The sequence below is a fragment of the Vulpes lagopus genome, chromosome 2 (genome assembly GCF_018345385.1).
Source record: "Vulpes lagopus strain Blue_001 chromosome 2, ASM1834538v1, whole genome shotgun sequence".
NCBI classification, from domain to species: domain Eukaryota; kingdom Metazoa; phylum Chordata; class Mammalia; order Carnivora; family Canidae; genus Vulpes; species Vulpes lagopus.
Genome location: NC_054825.1, coordinates 72,198,320 through 72,210,744, shown reverse-complemented (window position 1 = coordinate 72,210,744; position 12,425 = coordinate 72,198,320). Strand labels below are relative to the sequence as shown.

General features: G+C 40.0%; 1 protein-coding gene across 3 annotated transcripts in view; it reads right to left on the bottom strand.

Annotated features, from left to right (window-relative positions):
- The window catches only part of TTBK2 (tau tubulin kinase 2), a 177,961-nt gene that overhangs the window by 23,306 nt on the left and 142,230 nt on the right, over positions 1-12,425 (bottom strand). The gene's annotated exons all lie outside the window — the stretch shown is intronic.

Genomic DNA, 12,425 nt, shown 5'->3' with positions numbered 1-12,425 from the left:
TGATGACGTTTATACATAACTAAAAGAGTAAAGCAAAACAAAAATAAAACCTCAGAAACTTAGGCCAAGCCAATTCTACAAAATAAAACTTTTTTTTTTTTTTTTTTTTTTTTTTTGAGCAGGGGAAGGGCAGTGGAAAGGGAGAAAGAGAATCTTAAGCAGGCTCCTCATTCAGCATGGAACCCAATGCAGGGCTCAAAGACCTGAGCCAAGAAATCAAGAGTTGGATGTTTCACTGACTAAGCCACCCTGACTCTCCAAAACTTCTGTTTTTGATTAGGAAAATTTTTAGGCTGATCGAAAGATACAAATTTTAATATAATAACTTATTGATTTAAGAATCACTTTATTTTTTTTAAGATTTTATTTATTCATGAGAGGCACAGAGAGAAAGGCAGAGACATAGACAGAGGGAGAAGCAGGCTCCTCACAGGGAGCCTGATGTGGGACTCGATCCTGGGATCGGGATCACACCTGAGCCAAAGGCATATGCTCAACCGCTGAGCTACCCAGGTATCCCTTAAGAATCACTTTAGAAGTTAGAAATATTTGGTCTATTTTCTAATAAGTCTTTATCAATTTTAATATTTTCTACTCTTTATCCATTTTTTTTGCTGAGAGAGTAACAAAAACTATAAACAGAAAAATGTCAAGTATTATAATGACATAAACTGGTATGAGATCAGTTATATTTTTTAATAGTGTAATATATATATTTGTTTCTTCATTTACAGACTTTTTACCAAGCATTTACAATATGCAAGGCTCAAGGGACATAGAAGAAAGGAAATTCTTGCCCTCTGGGGAAAACTAGAAATACTGTAATTATACAGTTCATACAGTTCTGCATGAACTGACCAGGAACAAAATAAAAAACATTGACACAAGTCGATATATTTCTTTCAAAGTAGTTTCACGTCCTATTTACATTACTGGTCATCTCTCCCTTAGACCTGTAGCCCATGAGGAGCTTCTTGTAGTTCTCAGTTATCACTCATTGAGTGATCAGGAACCCTGTCAGCTCTAATGTTCTGTAACTCTACTTTGCATACTAGTTTGTTTTGTTTCTGAATACTGCTGACTGAACATAATATTTACCACACAGTAAAATCTTTTCTTAGAAGTGACCTGGAATGTCTAAAAGCAGAAAAAAAAAAACAGTTTTCAGTAGATTATACTAATATACACAATTATGATGAGTGGTAAAACAGGCATCTTCTCAGTGAACCACTCCAAGAGTAACAGCTACACCCTGGCCTAGATGTCATCAATATGTCATGCTGTGGGAACAAAAATCAGTCATTTTTCAGGGACTTGTTCTGCCAGATGATGACCTTTGCTACTATCACTCTTACTGAGATCAACAGCAGAAGATGAATCTCTTATCAACATGTTATATAATTTAGAAAAACACTGATAATAGCTCCCAGGACAAAACCTTATAGCCCTGTAAGACAGTTCTTATAGTTCTGACACTGGGAACATACTGAAAAGCTAGTTTGAAAAAAAAAAGAAAAAAGAACAGAGAAAGAGAGAGAGAAAGAAAGAAAAGGCAGTTTGGCCTAAAATAGTTAATATGAAAAGAATTATTATAAAGGTAACTGAAGTTCAAAAGTAAATAAAGTACATAAATAATACTCTCACATATACTTTTGTACTCATGCTCCTGAATGTGGTACAATTTTTCTAGGAAGGAATTTCTTTCTTTCCTTATCTCCAACTCCAGGTCTGGATAAGTTATAGGAGAAGGAAGAAAATAGTAATTATGTAAGGAATAAAAATGGGGGAATAAATGCAGAGAGAAACCTGAGTCATGTGGAAGAGAGCCCAATGCAGGGAAGATGTGAGAGCTCGTGAGGAGCTCTGAAAAATTTTTCAGATAGAAGTTCAATATACTTCATTGATTGATGCAAGGCATTACAATGGACACTAACATATACATGGTACATGGTAATGTAAATGTTTATTGAAAGAATTCCCTCTATTCTAGAGGAAAGGGAATGGCAAAAGAGTCAATATTTGAACTCAGGAAGGTCAGTCTGCTAGTCCCACATTTTTTTCCCCATATTAATCAGTAGTCTTCCAAATTCTTTTTTCCCTATGCCTTGCTACTATTCTGCTTCTTTCCAACTACCTCAATTCCTTGGCATTTCCTCCTCCACTCCTAAGGAAACAAAGCACACTTCCACCTAGGAACTGCTATTTTTACTCTATCCTAGTTTCCCTCTTTCATATGCTGCGGGCTGATTCCACGCACTTCAAGGGGCTCTCACATCTCCACACAGGCTATCTTCCACATGACTCAGGTTTCTCTCTGCATTTATTCCCCTTTTGTTACTCCTTACATAATTACTATTTTCTTCCTCCTCCTATAAACTCTGATCCAAATCTGTAGTTTGAGATATGGAAAGAAAGAAATTCCTTCCCAGGAAAATTATACTACATTCAGGAGTCCAACAAGTATAAAAGTATATGTGAGAGTATTATTAGCACATGGTCTGTATTGGGTGTTTGCGGGTAAGGTATAAATTACAGAAGCAGATTAAGGGGAAAAAGTAGGGACACGTTTGGAAGAATTGGAGAGATGTCAAGAAAAGTAGTAAGAATGGACATCCTTTTCACACTCCCTTCCCCATATTCTAAAGCAAGGGTAGGCCAACTAGGGCTGTGGGCCCAATCTGACCTGCTGACCTATTTTTGTAAATCAAGTGGCATGGTGCAGTCATGCTCATTCATTTACATACTGTCTGTGGCTGCTTTAGCACTAGAAAGGCAGTGGTAGTGGTGACAGAGCAGAGCCCACAGATATTTATCTGGCCTTGACAGATAAGGATTGCTGAAGAGTCAGTATTTTATTTTTTTAAAGATTTTATTTACTTATTCATGAGAGAAGACAGAGAGAGGCAGAGACATAGGCAGAGGGAGAAGCAGGCTTCCTGCAGCAGGGAGCCCGATGTGGGACTGGATCCCAGAACTCTGGGACCACGCCCGGAGTAGGAAGCAGATGCTCAAACACTGAGCCACCCAGGCATCCCTGAAGAATCAGTATCTTAATTCAGAGGTCAGCAGATTCACTCACTTCTTAAATGGTAGGCTTATGGGCCCTGATACTTTTCAGGCTAATATCACCTTAACCAGATTAACAACATTAATACCATCAGTGATAGGACATATGATATCATGTAGCTCCTTTGTTAATATCATAAATCTCCCTCTAATCTCAGCTTTAAATGTGAAACAGAGGGATCCCTGGGTGGCGCAGCGGTTTGGCGCCTGCCTTTGGCCCGGGGCGCGATCCTGGAGACCCAGGATCGAATCCCACGTCGGGCTCCCGGTGCATGGAGCCTGCTTCTCCCTCTGCCTGTGTCTCTGCCTCTCTCTCTCTCTCTGTGACTATCATAAATAAATAAAAAAATAAAAAATAAATAAATGTGAAACAGAATAGTTTCAGGGGCATCTGGGTGGCTCAGCAGTGGAGCGTCAGTCTTTGGCTCAGGGTATGATCTTGGAGACCCAGGATTAAGTCCCACATCTGGCTCCCTACATGCAGCCTGCTTCTCTCTCTGCCTGTGTTTCTGCCTCTCTCTCTCTCTCTCATGAATAAATAAAATCTTGAAAAAAAAAAAAAAACAAAGAGAGAGAGAGAGAGAGAGAGAGAGAGAGTAGTTTGATAGGTCTCTAAGTTTCCAGGAGGAAATGTCTTTGACATTTTTGTTTTTGGAAATTTCTAGTTCTATTGCAGTGTGGTCAGATAGTACAATACTGCTTAATGGAACTACTTGTATGCTTTCTTGGTGACCTAAGAACTGATCAATTTTTATTAATGTTCTAGGGCACTTGAGGAGAAGGCACAAGCTCTATATTATCAGGGTGCAGAATTTTAAAAAAATGCAAAACATCTATCTTACTGATTATATTTTTTGTCTATTTCTTATTCTTTGTTTGCTTGATCGGTCTTATACTGAATTACACATTAAGATCTCCAATTACTCATGTGTTTCTAGCTATTCCTCCCTGAACCTCCTGTAGTTGTTGCTTCCTAAAAGTGACTGATGGAATTCTGGGGACTAAATATTAACAAACACTGTACTATGTCCCACTTATGAATTGCAACATTTAGCATTAAATAGTATCCTTCCATCTTTGTAACTTTTGTTTTGTTTTGTTTTGGCTTGAATTCTACTTATTTGATATCAGGATCATTATTCTTTTCTATGGCTCCCATTTTTCTAGTATATCTTTGTTCATCCCTTACTAAAATATTTTTTTAAGCACATCTCTTGTATATAGCATATGTATGTAACTAAGCCAAATTGAAAATATTTTTCATAGATCAGTTAAGCCCTGCATATTTATTGCTATGAATATGTCTGGTCTCAGGGATCCCTGGGTGGCGCAGCGGTTTGGCGCCTGCCTTTGGCCCAGGGCGCGATTCTGGAGACCCGGGATCGAATCCCACATCGGGCTCCCGGTGCATGGAGCCTGCTTTTCCCTCTGCCTATGTCTCTGCCTCTCTCTCTCTGTGACTATCCTAAAATTAAAAAAAAAAAAAAAAAAAAAAGAATATGTCTGGTCTCAACTCTGTCACAGTATTTGATAATTATATGTATTCTGCTATCTTTGCTGTATTTCTTTCTCTACAAGATGGATCTTCTTTGCCCTGTCACTTCTAGACTTTTTTTCTTTCCTTTTCTGTTTGCCTGTTTGTTCTAATGGTGTAGTTTGGACATACACATTTAAAATGCTCTTTGTCTCATTTTCTTATCTCATCTTGCCACTGAGTTTCTTGGTTTTCACTAGTATTGTCTTGTTTTCCTCCTTCAGGGACTCTAATGAGTGCTACCTATCCAAATTCCATTTGTACTACTTTATCTCTAATCCTTTAAATTTTGGGGGTGTAGGGTGGGAGAGGGGCAGAGACAGAGAGAGAATCTTCAGTAGATTCCACACTAAGTGCAGAGGTGGACATGGGGCTCAATCTCACCACCCTGAGATCATGACCTGAGCCAAAATCAAGAGTCAGACATTTAATAGACTAAGCCACCCAGGTGCCCCTCTCTAACCCTTTTAAATGATTTATTTTATTTTCATTTTCTTAGGGATATTTCTCCAACTTTATTCAGTACCCTCTATTAAATTTCCATTTGAGTCTATTCTCCTTTGTACACTTTATAATTTCTTCACTTCTAAGACATCTTTTTCTTCCATTTCTTTCCCGACTTCAATCAACTCTCATTTCTTCCTCTCTCTCTTTTTTCTCCTTTTCTTTTTTCTCTCATACTTCTCTCCTTTGTGGTCTATTTCTGTTCTTCGTTTTTAAATTTCTGATTCAAGGTGGGTATCCCTATCTTCAAATGCAGAAGTATATTTACTTCCATTTGGGGTTTTATTTTATACTTTTCTTCTCCTTCATGGCTGCTTCTCTAAGAGGAAATTTCCTTGGTATGAGTTAGATTTTCTCTTCTGATTTTTTTCAGTAACACTTTATGGATCTTTGAAATATTTTTCTTGTTCATTTTTGTGGCATTACAGTATTTCATGAGATTTGCAGTTTAATTAGTACCCTCTTGTATCAATATAGCAAAGTCCAAACAAATTAGAGGATTTTTATTTGTTTTTATGGTCAGAGAGAGACAGTATTCTCTGATTTTACAGTTTTCCTTTTTATAGGCAGCTAAATGTTAATTTCTCCTTTTGCCCTTCTGTGATTATTGATGTACTGCCATCAGTTTGAAATTGATCCTTTTTGCCAGTTCTGTGAAAGGAGATCTGAGCCTTTTCCGTATTTTCCTTTGCCAGCTAGCACTGAAGCTTTGTCAGTAAAGGGAAACTGAAGAGACACTGCAGCAGGAAAGCATTACACTCTGAGTTCCAGTGAGCAGCTTGGAAAGTTTCTCCAGCATGTGTGACTCTCCCTAGGACAAGGATCCTGCCATATCCCAACACCTTTAACACCTGTCTCCTGCAACACAAAGACAGCAGCAACCAACAGCCTCCCTGAGCAATCCCCACTTATCCAGAAGCTTTATGGCACAGTATCTCTGGTGAGACACAACAGCAAATAGCTTTCTACGACATCCCAGAGAGCAGATTTCCACTAAGGCACAGAGGGCAGATTTTCAGTGAATTTTACCAGGCATCAGAGTAACTTCCCTGCCACCCAGTAAGCAATGGATATACCCTTTTCCAACAAGGTCAGGACCTCAGCCCTGGGTCGGGACTGGTAGAGCTCTTCCTTGGATGCTTAATTTCAGCCCTAGCAGTAGGAGCTGTACTTTATATTTGCTATCCCTGTATTCTCTACTATTTCCTACTAATATATCCCACATTACTCCACTTCCATGATATAATTAATAATTCCTTGTGTCACCTTCCCCTGTTCAAATTAGTACTTTCTCTCTTCTGATTGGAGCCAAACATATATGTTTTTTCCTTCACTGCTCAATTGATAAAAGGCATTCCTCCTTTCTCTTTCATCTTCTTTCTTCCAGAAGCTATATGTTTTGAATCATGCCTATTTTTACCTCTCTGTTGTTTGTGATCTTACCTCCCTGAATACTTTCTAGTAATTACATTTGTAGGATGGAATTAGTTTTTCTGGTGGTGGTTTAAGATCATCCATAAGCCCTACTGCTAATTCTCCTCCTCCTCACAGTTTTTATTGATCTGCTTCTATAGAGCCTTGGGGCAGAGTTGAGTGAGGTAGGAGCATAAGAGAATTGGTGGTTTTTGGTTTCTCTTTTTTCTTATTTTGGAGTTAAGGCTAGGCATCCTTTGTCTTCAAATTATGTTAAGGACATGGTTTTTCTGTAGTTTTATTTTTCCTTTTTTATTATTGTCTTCTCTTTGGAGAAAACATTTGGAGGAAACTAAAACTGTCTTCACTGACTTCAGCTACCCTGAAGTCCTTATCACCTACATTTCTACAAATTTGAGACACATCTACTTCTAACAACAATCAAAGGAAAAGGAGTACAAAGGAATTAAACAAGAATCAAAATTTCTAGACAGGCTCCAGCTCTGTTGCTAAAATTTATCTAAAGTTAGATGATTCACTCAGTCAGTATTAGGATTATCACCTCATTCATTTGTTATTTAAAAGATAGATAAAGGGGATCCCTGGGTGGCGCAGCGGTTTAGCGCCTGCCTTTGGCCCAGGGCGCGATCCTGGAGACCCGGGATCGCATCCCACGTCGGGCTCCCAGTGCATGGAGCCTGCTTCTCCCTCAGCCTATGTCTCTGCCTCTCTCTCTCTCTCTCTCTCTATCATAAATAAATAAAATTAAAAAAAATAAAAAATTAAAAAATAAAAGTAGTTTATTTATTTGTGTATTTATTTTAGCGAGTACATTTAAACAAACCTCTGTAGTGATTCTAATGTAGCTAAGACAGGATCTGCCACTTAAGAACTCTCAGACTAGCTAATCAAGGATATCATCTCCAGTTATGAGTCCATGTAAGTTTTTCTGATTCAATAAACTCTAGTAGTCCCAACTTTTAACATAAAATCAAACAATGGATTAGTGATTAGCTGTCCCAATTAGCCTCCTTTACATGATGATTTTTCCCTATTTACTTTTTTCTTTGTTAGTCAAACATTTTAAAGCAAGTAGCAATGAGCAAGTAAAAATGGACCAATACAAAAAAAAGGACAATCCCCCCCAATTTATTTAATAACAAACAAAAGCAGCTGTATTTAGTGCATGTGGAGAAGAAAAGAAAAGAGCAAGTAAAAATGGACCAATACAAAAAAAAGGACAATCCCCCCCAATTTATTTAATAACAAACAAAAGCAGCTGTATTTAGTGCAAGTGGAGAAGAAAAGAAAACAACACAAGATGATGGAAATACACCATTACCTGTTTCTAATATACTTTTTAAGTTAAATTACTTTCTTAGAGGAAGAAGCTACATGGTTTGTTCACACTAAACTTAAACACAGTACAGCTAGGTATAATTGTGGCTCATTCTTTCCATATATTCTTTAGACGTAAATGCAAAGCAGGGGCGCCTAGGTAGCTCAGCCAGTTAAGAGTCTGACTCTTCCTGGGATCGAGTCCCGCATCGGGCTCCCGGCATGGAACCTGATTCTCCCTCTGTCTGTGTCTCTGCCTCTCTGTCTCTCTGTCTCTCTGTCTCTCTCTCTCAGTGTCTTTCATGAATAAATAAATAAATAGATAAAATCTTAAAAAAAAAACAAAACAGTCTGACTCTTGATTTCGGCTCAGGTCATGATCGCAGGGTGTGGGACAGCTCTGTGGGGAGTCTGGTGGGATTCTGTTCCTCTCCCTCTACCCTGACCCCAGCTCTCTCATTCTCTCACTGCCAAATAAATAAATAAATAAATAAATCTTAAAAAAAAAAAAAAAAAGAGGTAAATGCAAACAATTCCTTCTCATTTTGAAGAAAACCCATTGTAGAGGGGTGGGGCAATATGGCGGAGCAGTAGGGTCCCCAAATCACCTGTCCCCACCAACTGACCTAGATAACTTTCAAACCATCCTGAAAAACTACGAATTTGACCTGAGATTTAAAGAGAGAACAGGGCATCCCAGGTGGCACACTGGTTTAGCACCACCTTCAGCCCAGGGCCTGATCCTAGAGATCAGGGATCGAGTCCCACCTCGGGCTCCCTGCATGGAGTCTGCTTCTCCCTCTACCTGTGTCTCTGCCTCAATTTCTCTCTGTGTCTCTCAAAAATAAATAAATAAAATCTTAAAAAAAAAATAGAGAACATCTGGAACACTACAGAGAGAAGCGTTTGCTCTTCTAACAAGGTAGGAAGGCGGGAAAAAAAAAAAGAATCAAGTGGGAGAGGGGCCCCATGAGGAGGCGGGCTAAGGGGGAGGGTGGGAGCCTCCAGGACAGGAAAGCCCAGCCCTGGAGAAACAGGAACTTTAAAAATCCATGCTGGAAAAAAAAAAAAAAATCCATGCTGGATTCTTCCTGGACAGAAATGCACTTAGCAGGGAACTGGGGCAGAAGCCCAGGAGGGACAGTGGAGCCTCCAGTCTCCCGGGGTCCCTAGGAGAGGAAGTGAGCCCGGGGAAGAGCGTGCCACACACCGGGGGCCAAGTTTGGTAAAGGGCTGGAGCATGCCCAGTGGGGCCTTGGGGAGCAGCTCAGGCAGCAGCTCCTGATGGAGGGTGCTGCGCCCTGCTGCCTTTGGGAGCCCTGGCCTGGGAGCACAATTGCAACAGCGCAGGCCCGGGATACCAGGGCGCCAGGGGAACAGAGCCAGGATCCTGCACTCCCCCTGGGACAGACAGAGGCAGGGAGGGCACAGGACAGTGAGGATGCTCCAGCAGCTGGGGCAGCCGCAGGCTGTGCAGATCAGTGCCCACCACCACACCCAGAGCATCCTGGCCAGTGTAGACCGGAAAACTGCAGTAGTTACTGTGGGAGCTGACTCCAGGCTGGGAGAGCTGGCCGTCGCTAGTGTGGTTGTTCTTCCTTGTGTCACCGTGTGCCTGGGACAGAGAGGGGCCGCCAGGGAACAGGGGCCTCATGGGATAAACAGCTCCTGCTGAGCCCGGCACCCAGTGGGAGGTGGGGCAGCTCCCCCAGGTGCACACACACACAGCAGCCGCTTCCCCAGAAGACCAGCTGGAAGGACAGGGGAAGAGCAAGTTCTTGACTGAGAGGTGCTGGAAAGCTTCAGGGGAAGTTGAGGGATTTACAGTATATAGAACCAGAGGATACCCCTCCTTTTTTTTTCTTTGTCTTTTTCTTTTTTTTTTCCTTCTTTTTTCCAGTACAACTTGTTTTTAGCTACTCTGCACTGAGCAAAATGACTAGAAAGAAGAACTCACCACAAAAGAAAGAATCAGAAACAGTACTCTCTCCCACAGAGTTACAGATTTTGGATTACAATGCGATGTCAGAAAGCCAATTCAGAAGCACAATTATAAAGCTACTCATGGCTCTGGAAAAAAGCATAAAGGATTCAAGAGACTTCATGACTGCAGAATTTAGATCTAATCAGGCCAAAATTAAAAATCAATTAAATGAGATACAATCCAAACTGGAGGACCTAACGACGACGAGGGTCAATGAGGTAGAAGAAAGAGTGAGTGACACAGAAGACAAGTTAACAACAAGGAAGGAAGCTGGGGGAAAAAAGAGAAAAACAATTAAAAGACCATGAGGAAAGGTTAAGGGAAATAAATGACAGCCTCAGAAGGGAAAAATCTACGTTTAATTGGGGTTCCAGAGGGCACAGAAAGGCACAGAGGACCAGAAAGCATTTTTGAACAAATCATAGCTGAGAACTACCCTAATTTGGGGAGGGAAACAGGCATTCAGATCCAGGAGATAAAGAGACCCCCCCGCCCTAAAATCAATAAAAACCGTTCAACACCCCGACATTTCATAGTGAAACTTGAAAATTCCAAAGATAAAGAGAAGATCCTTAAAGCAGCAAGAGACAAGAGAACTTATATGGGGAGAAGTATTAGGTTAACAGCAGACCTCTCCACAGACACCTGGCACGCAAGAAAGGGCTGGCAGGATATATTTAGGGTCCTAAATGAGAAGAACATGCAGCCAAGAATACTTTATCCAGCAAGTTTCTCATTCAGAATAGAAAGATAAAGAGCTTCCAAGAAAGGCAGAAAATGAAAGAATATGTGACCACCAAACCAGCTCTTCAAGAAATATTAAGGGGGACTCTGTAAAAGAAAGAGGAAGGCCAAAGAAATAATCCACAAAAACAGGGACTGAATAGGTATTATGATGACACTAAATTCTTATCTTTCACTAGTAACTCTTAACATGAATGGGCTTAATGATCCCATCAAAAGATGCAGGGTTTCAGACTGGATAAAAAAGCAAGATTTGCTATTTACAAGAGACTCATTTTAGGCCTAAGGACACATCCAGCCTGAAAATGAAAGGTTGGAGAACCATTTACCATTCAAATGGTCCTCAAAAGAAAGCAGGGGTAGCAATCTTCATATCAGATAAAGTTTATCCCAAAGACTATAGTAAGAGATGAAGAGGGACACTGTATCATACTTAAAGGGTCTATCCAACAAGAACATCTAAAAATCAAGAATATTTATGCCCCTAATGGGGGAATCTGCCAAGTATATCAATCAATTAATAACCAAAGTAAAGACATTGTTAGATAATAAAACACTAATACTGGGAGACTTCAACACGGCGCTTTCTGCAAATGACATATTCTAAGCACAACATCTTCAAAGAAACAATAGCTTTAAATGATACACTGGACCAGATGGATTTCACAGATATTGACAAAACTTTACATCCAAATGCAACTGAATACACATTCTTCTCAAGTGCACATGGAACCTTCTCCAGAACAGACCACATACTGGGTCACAAATCGGGTCTGAACCGATACCAAAAGATTGGGATTGTCCCCTGCATATTTTCAGATGATAATGCTTTGAAACTAGAACTCAATCACAAGAAGAAATTTGGAAGAAACTCAAACACATGGAGGTTAAAGAGCATCCTGCTAAAAGATGAAAGGGTCAACCAGAAAATTAGAGAAGATTAAAAAGATTCATGGACACTAATGAGAATGAAGACACAGCCGATCAAAATCTTTGGATACAGCAAAAGCAGTCCTAAGGGGGAAATACATCACAACACAAGCATCCCTCGAAAAAAATGGAAAAAACTCAAATACACAAGCTAACCTTGCACCTAAAGGAACTGGAGAAAGAACAGCAAATAAAACCTACACCCAGCAAAAGAAGAGAGTTAATAAAGATTTGAGCCGAACTCAATGAACTAGAGACCAGAAGAACGGTAGAACAGATCAACAACACCAGGAGTTAGTTCTTTGAAAGAATTAAAAGATAGGTAAACCATTAGGCAGCCTTATTAAAAACAAAAGAGAAAAGACTCAAATTAATAAAAGCACAAATGAAAAAGGAGAGATCACAACCGATGCCAAGGAAATACAAAGGATTTAAAAAACATATTATGAGCAACTAAACGCCAATAAATTAGGCAATACAGAAGAAATGGACGCATTTCTGAAAAACCACAAACTACCAAAACTGGAGCAGGAAGAAACAGAAAACCTGAACAGGCCAAAAACCAGGGAGGAAATTGAAGCAATCATCAAAAACCTCCCAAGACACAAAAATCCAGGCCCAGATGGCTTTCCAGAGGAATTCTATCAAACGTTTAAAGAAGAAACAACACCTATTCTACTAAAGCTGTTCTGAAAGATAGTAAGGGATGGAATACTGCCAAACTCGTTCTATGAGGCCAGCATCATCTTAATTCCAAAACCAGACAAAGACCCCACCAAAAAGGAGAATTATAGACCAATATCCCTGATGAACACAGATGCAAAAATTCTCAACAAGATACTAGCCAATAGGATCCAACAGTACATTAAGAAGATTATTCACCATGACCAAGTGGGATTTATCCCCGGATGC